A 6,550-nucleotide genomic window follows, 5' to 3' on the forward strand; every position below is an offset into this window, starting at 1 on the left:
ATTTAACGCGTTAATTAGATTAATTAATTACGGTGAAAAATAACGCATTAAAATTAACGCATTTAACGCACTTGCCCCGCACCAAACCCACGTGGGTCATCTGACATTTCATACAGTTGGTTGATGACAAATATGATGCAGGGCAACAACTCACTGCGTGATGGAGCCTAGACAACATAGTTAGAATGTCCCTAAAATTCAAGATATGGGGCAAAAATGCCCCTGTTTGAATTTTTGTCTCATATTTACATCATATAGTTAAAGGGATATCACACGAGCAATAGGCTAAGTGCAATATCACACGAGCGCAAATATGATACTGATCTTAAACAACAGTTCAGTAAGTAAGAAGTTAATAGTTTGTTATTTTAGACACAATGTTGTCTGTTATTGCCAACGAAAATATAAAGACAAACCAGAACTGTTCGTCTCCGAGCAACACACAGCGGTACCACAGTCAGCGGAAGTGAGAAAAAAGTGTTCATTACGTTTGAAATACGGATATTTATCTTACAAAAATGCATGGATTCGCTACAGGAGGCCTTTATTCACCCCCCGGAGCCAACACCCACTTACCCCCATTGAAAGGCTTGGAGGGGCCAGGACAATTTTTAATATAATTCCGATTGGATTTGTCTGAAAGAAGAAAGTCGCATACACCTAGGATGTTTTGAGGGTGAGTAAAACACAGGCTAATTTTCATTTTTGGGTGAACTAACCCTTTAATGCACGTTTTGAACGAATTGGGTGAACCATTTGGCACGTTGTACCATTGGCCATAGGCGCGTTGGATTTGAAGCGGCGCTGCACAGACCGATCAGTGTATGACATCAAAGGACAGCGAGAGCGATTTAAAAGCATAAGGAGCCGTCTGCTCTCTAATCACTCTTGCGGTACTTTGATGTCACACACGATCGATCCGATGGTGATGATCCGCTTCAAGTCGAACAAGTTTAATGATTCAATAGACCATTCATAAAGAACCATTTGCTTCACTCCTGAATGAATCAGCCATTTGAACGAATCAAATGAATGAATAAATGACTCGATGACTTAATCATTAAGACATTTACTACCACCTACTGGCAGTTTTAGCTTATTATTTAGAGTATCATTTCATTAAAGAAATAATTTCATATTTCCATAGTAATAATAATAAAATTAATTAAATAAATTATTAAAGGTATAGTTCACAAAAGTGACAATTGTGTCATCATTTACTCACCCTCATGGTCCAAACGAGTATATGTAATACATTTCAACAAACAAAATATTTCTTGCTGAAACTACTTTTTGTAATGTCTGTTTTTGATGCTTTACACAACAATGACTTTAAATGATCTTTTGAGAGCAATTTCTCAGCCAAATTTGTTTTGCGATTAATTTGCGATTAATTAATTAATCGCCACATCATGTAATTAATTCGATTTAAAAAATGTAATCGCTTACCAGCCCTAATATATATATATATATATATATATATATATAATGTCAATCACGATATCCACAAAAATATGATGCAAAATTATTTTTGAAAATGTAGTAATATTTTACAATATTATGTTTATGTGTGTATGTATTTATTTATTTACTTACTGTATTTTAAAACAAGTAAAATGCGGCCTTGGTGAGCATGAGAGACTTCAAAAACATTTTAAAATCGACCCCAAACTTTTGAACAGTACCTTTCAAAGCCAAGCAGTTTTATCAAACAAATTTTACTGCTTTATATAAAGAAATATAACGATTTAAGTATGTATTCAACCAATTCATTAAAAAATATATATATATTCATTAAAAAAAAAATTATTGTTACTTGCAAAAAAAAAAAAAACTATGACAGATGTCAAGACATTTACTCTTTATGCTAATTTTATATTGATTATTTTGACTTAATATTTGGTCTGTTGCTGACACAGATCTATGGCAAGAAGTCATGAGACTGAGAGCTTCAGTCATTGTATTTGAATGGATAGGAGTGATTCAAAGAAGAAATAAAGGAATACAGGTTTGAACTTTTAAACAACACAAAGGTGATTAAATTATGACAGTTCTGCATGAACTATTCATGATGATCCATCCCAAACAACATACTGTATGCTCTTTCATGCATTTGACCTGTTTCTCATGATTGCATTATTGAATGAATATCTCATATTGTAACAAGGAAGAACTTATTTTATGATCACACTGAATTCCCAGTATCAGCAGTATCACTGTACTGCTTGCTACTGCAGATTAGCTCTTAACAAGCACAGCTTAAGCTGCCATAATCACTATGCCTCTTCTCAGACACATGTGCATCAAAGCAGAAACGCAACAGCATCACCACCCACCTAATGGCCTCCACCCATCATTTTATAACGGCGCAAGTCATCAGTGAAGCTATAACATTAATTGACTTGAGCTCCATTTACTCATGAAGCTCAATTAATTTATGCCGGTTGGAGATGTCATGCTACATGCCGTGCTGTGGATCAATGCATTTTAGCCTTTGTTCTCTAGAGTTGATTGATCATGTTTGCATTGACTGTGGATATGCTCTCCATCAGCGCTCTGAGGATGGTCGTATATGGAGGGGAGTCTCATGGGATTGGATGTGGGTAATGTTGTTTAATTAAATGGACTATGAGAAGAGAGACATTTTGTTGATGAAATTGCATGGAGAAAAGGTATGATGATTGTGAAGTACCATGAATCATCAAGTGTTTTAGTATACTATAAATGATAAAATATAATAATTTTAATAATAATTTAATTCAGTTGAATTTTTTACCTAATATGGTATTTCCTTTCCTTTCTTCTAGTTTTAATTTGCTGACTTTTACTCATAAAGATCGCCCATCTCTTCTTTCTTTAATTTCCATCATTTTGCACTCAAAAGACGCAATTTTAATGAATCTGGACACATACCCACAATTCTGTTGGGGCAACAACCACAGAAATAAACTTCTGTCATTAATAAACAGCTAAATCAGAGAACTGAAGTGCACTGAAAAGGATGCAAAAAGTGACCGGGTGCCTTGAAATGAGGGATATGCAGCTCCTTTAAAGTCCCTCCAATACACATTCATTTGCATGTGCAAAAAAAGGTTTTGATCATTAAACCACACAGATTTCTTTGGGAAAGTCATTTGGACCTGAAGTCTACATTATTTAATGCATAATGCAATTAGTTAGAGATTAGTTAAGATATTTTTTTTTCTGCTCTTATCTGGTGCGATTTTATAATGCTTTAAAACAGGATGAATTTAGTTTCAGAAAGTGAACAATGTTTAAAGGTGTTGTCTTACTCCTTGGAATTAATTCTAATCAATCAAGAGGCAGTTATTGCTAACTTTTTTATACCAACGACAAGGTCAAGTCTTTAAAGTCATGTTTCATTCATTGTTTTGCTATTTAAATTTAGCAGAAAATCCTGTAATAGGCTGTTTAATAGCAGGTTCTATTTAACTTACTCCATATAGTATACCTAATTCTGGGGCATGTTGTCACGAAAGGTCAGTGTGTGGAAATGTTCAGTATCTGTAAAGTAAAAGTTATAAAACATAAAGTGCCTATACAACTGATTTAATAAAAAATAGGTCCACTGGTCCACTGACAACAAGTGCTGGTTTCACCTATATATTTCATGAACAATTTTCCAGAGACATTTTAACAATTTTAAGCCCACTATTTTACTAGACTATTTGCTTGAAAGCGGTTTATGTGTTAATATTCTCAAGTTTAGGTATCTGAAACCATACAGTGATCTCCCATCTTTTGTAAACAGGATTCTAATTAAATATGATTAATGCATTACCATATTAATGTAATCTGCAAATTAAAACTCTTTAGCCTTGGTAGGGAGGGAAAACAAGGTACATACAGAGAGCGAGAGAATAAGTGATGCATGTGGTTCTATTTTGCATGTGGATTTCAGCCCACTCTTCCTCTTATGAACTTGTGGACATACGAAAAAAGACACATTGGTATTCTTAACACATAATCAGTGTTTTTCAGTGAGGTGGGGTGTGTATTTGAGGTAGAGATTTGTATTCCTTACTGCACAGGCATTTGCTTTAAAAGCATCTCCACAATATTACCACTCTCTTGCTTAATATGCCACTGATAAATTCTGTCTTTCCTCTTCAATACGCTGTCTGTTCCATCGATTTTCATTTAGGAGATCAACCCAGTACCTTTGCACACTCGTCCTGCACCGCATCATAGAAAAAATTGTCCCGGAGGCTGTGGAGAGAGAGATGGATGGAGAGAGAAAGAAAGAGAGTGAGTTTAATGATGTTTTCACCCACTGTGTACATTTAGCTGAGGACATTGTTATCCCTATGAACAAACCTCCATCTATCCTCCATGATGTCTGTCATCGGCTCTTGCTCTGCCCAGCACTCTCTCACCATTAAGGGCTAGAGATACACTATCATATCTGTGACTTTTTCTATGAGATCTTCCTCTTCACCATGTTATCAACTTGTGGAATCTGTGTGAGAGAACAAACCATCCATATTTACTGCATGATATGATTAGAATAATCCGGTTTCTCCATGTTTATTATGTTGGCTTGAGAATACCAACATACGGATGTTGGTATTGTCTTCTGAGAGTAACATTTCTGACTCTATATCCTACTATCTTTCTAGTTACATCTACCACACTCAGCACTTTGGATTGGTCTGATGCATGTTGCTACACACCTTTCTAACTGACCCGCCTAACAATGCCTAGATGTTTGAACATGCTAGCAACATAAAGAATAAATGAGCATAAAATATTCTGATTTCAACTTTTTAAAACACAATAAAGCATACTATATCATATGGATTTCTACATGAATCTAATGCCTCTAAATTATCAACAAGATTAAAAAAAAAACTTCTACATGCCATCTGACCTCTGATTAATAGTTCATACTTCTTACTATAATTGTAAAAATGCCCACCTTCAGGTTTTTGTTCTGTGAAAGCTTTGTTTTTTTTTCCCATAAAGTAAATATAACAACAACCTTCATATTGTTATTAATATTACACAACGAACATTTTCTAGACTAAAGCAATCTGATTACCGATACTTTGTTTTCTTCCAAAAACATGCATTTGTTCATTTCTGAATTACTGTATTGCATTGCAGTATATGTTTTGAAACTACAGATCTATGATCACAAAACTAAGCATTTAAATATCATCCTACTAAGACATGTTATTGGTAGATATAGCGTGACATCTGATATTTATATCACTTACTGTATGTAAGTAGTCTGCTATACTGTTATAAAGATATAATTGATTTAGATTTTACAAGTTATAAGAATTTCATCTTTCTTTCGGCCATATAAATAGTTTTATGCCTCTGAATAAAATTGTCTTTTTTTTTCCTCAGGTGTGAGATCAATATTCTCGTATATCATATATCAGCACAGTATATGGGCCACAAAAGCCTGATGTATCAAATATTATACAAAACAAAATGCATATGCAAACTTTTCTGTGCGTGATTTACTTTTACATTTTGTCTTAAGGTTCAATAAACTGTTCTATTTCAGACTATTATTTCATACAGTATGTTAGGCTTTATAGGGTTAAACATCAAAGTTTATCTAAAAACATTGCTATTGAAATTAAAAGTGGAAATAGGGAAAGCATTTTATTTATGTTGTAAAATAAACCTTTCCAGGGTGATTCAAACCCTCCGCTTCAGACTGGGATCCTGATCACCATGTCAGGGTTTATTTTATAGTAATGACCAGCTGACTGAACATTATCCTTTACATGAAGCCTCACCAGGTAATGACACGGTCAACTAATCAGGTATTCCAGAGAGCGGTGTGTGTGTGTGTGGCGCGCGTCTGGAATTATGGGGACATTATGGGACCAAATGTCTCCACAAAGATAATAATACCAGTCATTTTTGATCTTGTGGGGACATTTTTTTTTTCATCCCCATGAGGACCAAATAGCATATAAATCATACAGAATGCAAAACGTTTTGTGTGAGGGGTAGGTTTAGGGCTAGGGGCAGGGTGAGGGTGTAGAAAATACAGTTTGTACAGTTTAAAAATCATTACTTCTATGGAATGTTCCCATAAAACATGGAAACCAGTGTGTGCATTAAACAAAACTATTACAGCTGTCGCGATTAAAGTGAAATGTGAAAATGAATAAAGAGTGTCAATTTGTGGCATTACATTTAGATTTGATTCTGCGCACACCGCATCAGATTTATTTATTTTTTTCTTTTTCAGCACTGAGTCTTACAAAAAATCACACACTTTTCTGATGAGCTTATGAAAATAGTAGCCAACCAGAGGCATTAAGTTTAGTGAACACTGAAAATGCCGTTGTTGATTGTGCACACTCACTGTTACTGACTAAATTCTGTGCGCTCGCAAATTCTCTCATTAGAAAGTGCTAAAACTATAATTTTGCAGCTTCAGTGAAATAGCAAGAGTTCCAAAAACAAAACGTTTATATATATATATATATATATATATATAGTATTAATCAATATTAATCATCATTATTACAATTATCAAGAACAATAATCGACAAATGAT

Source organism: Sinocyclocheilus rhinocerous, unplaced genomic scaffold (assembly GCF_001515625.1).
Source record: "Sinocyclocheilus rhinocerous isolate Xijiao unplaced genomic scaffold, SAMN03320098_v1.1 scaffold425, whole genome shotgun sequence".
NCBI lineage: Eukaryota > Metazoa > Chordata > Actinopteri > Cypriniformes > Cyprinidae > Sinocyclocheilus > Sinocyclocheilus rhinocerous.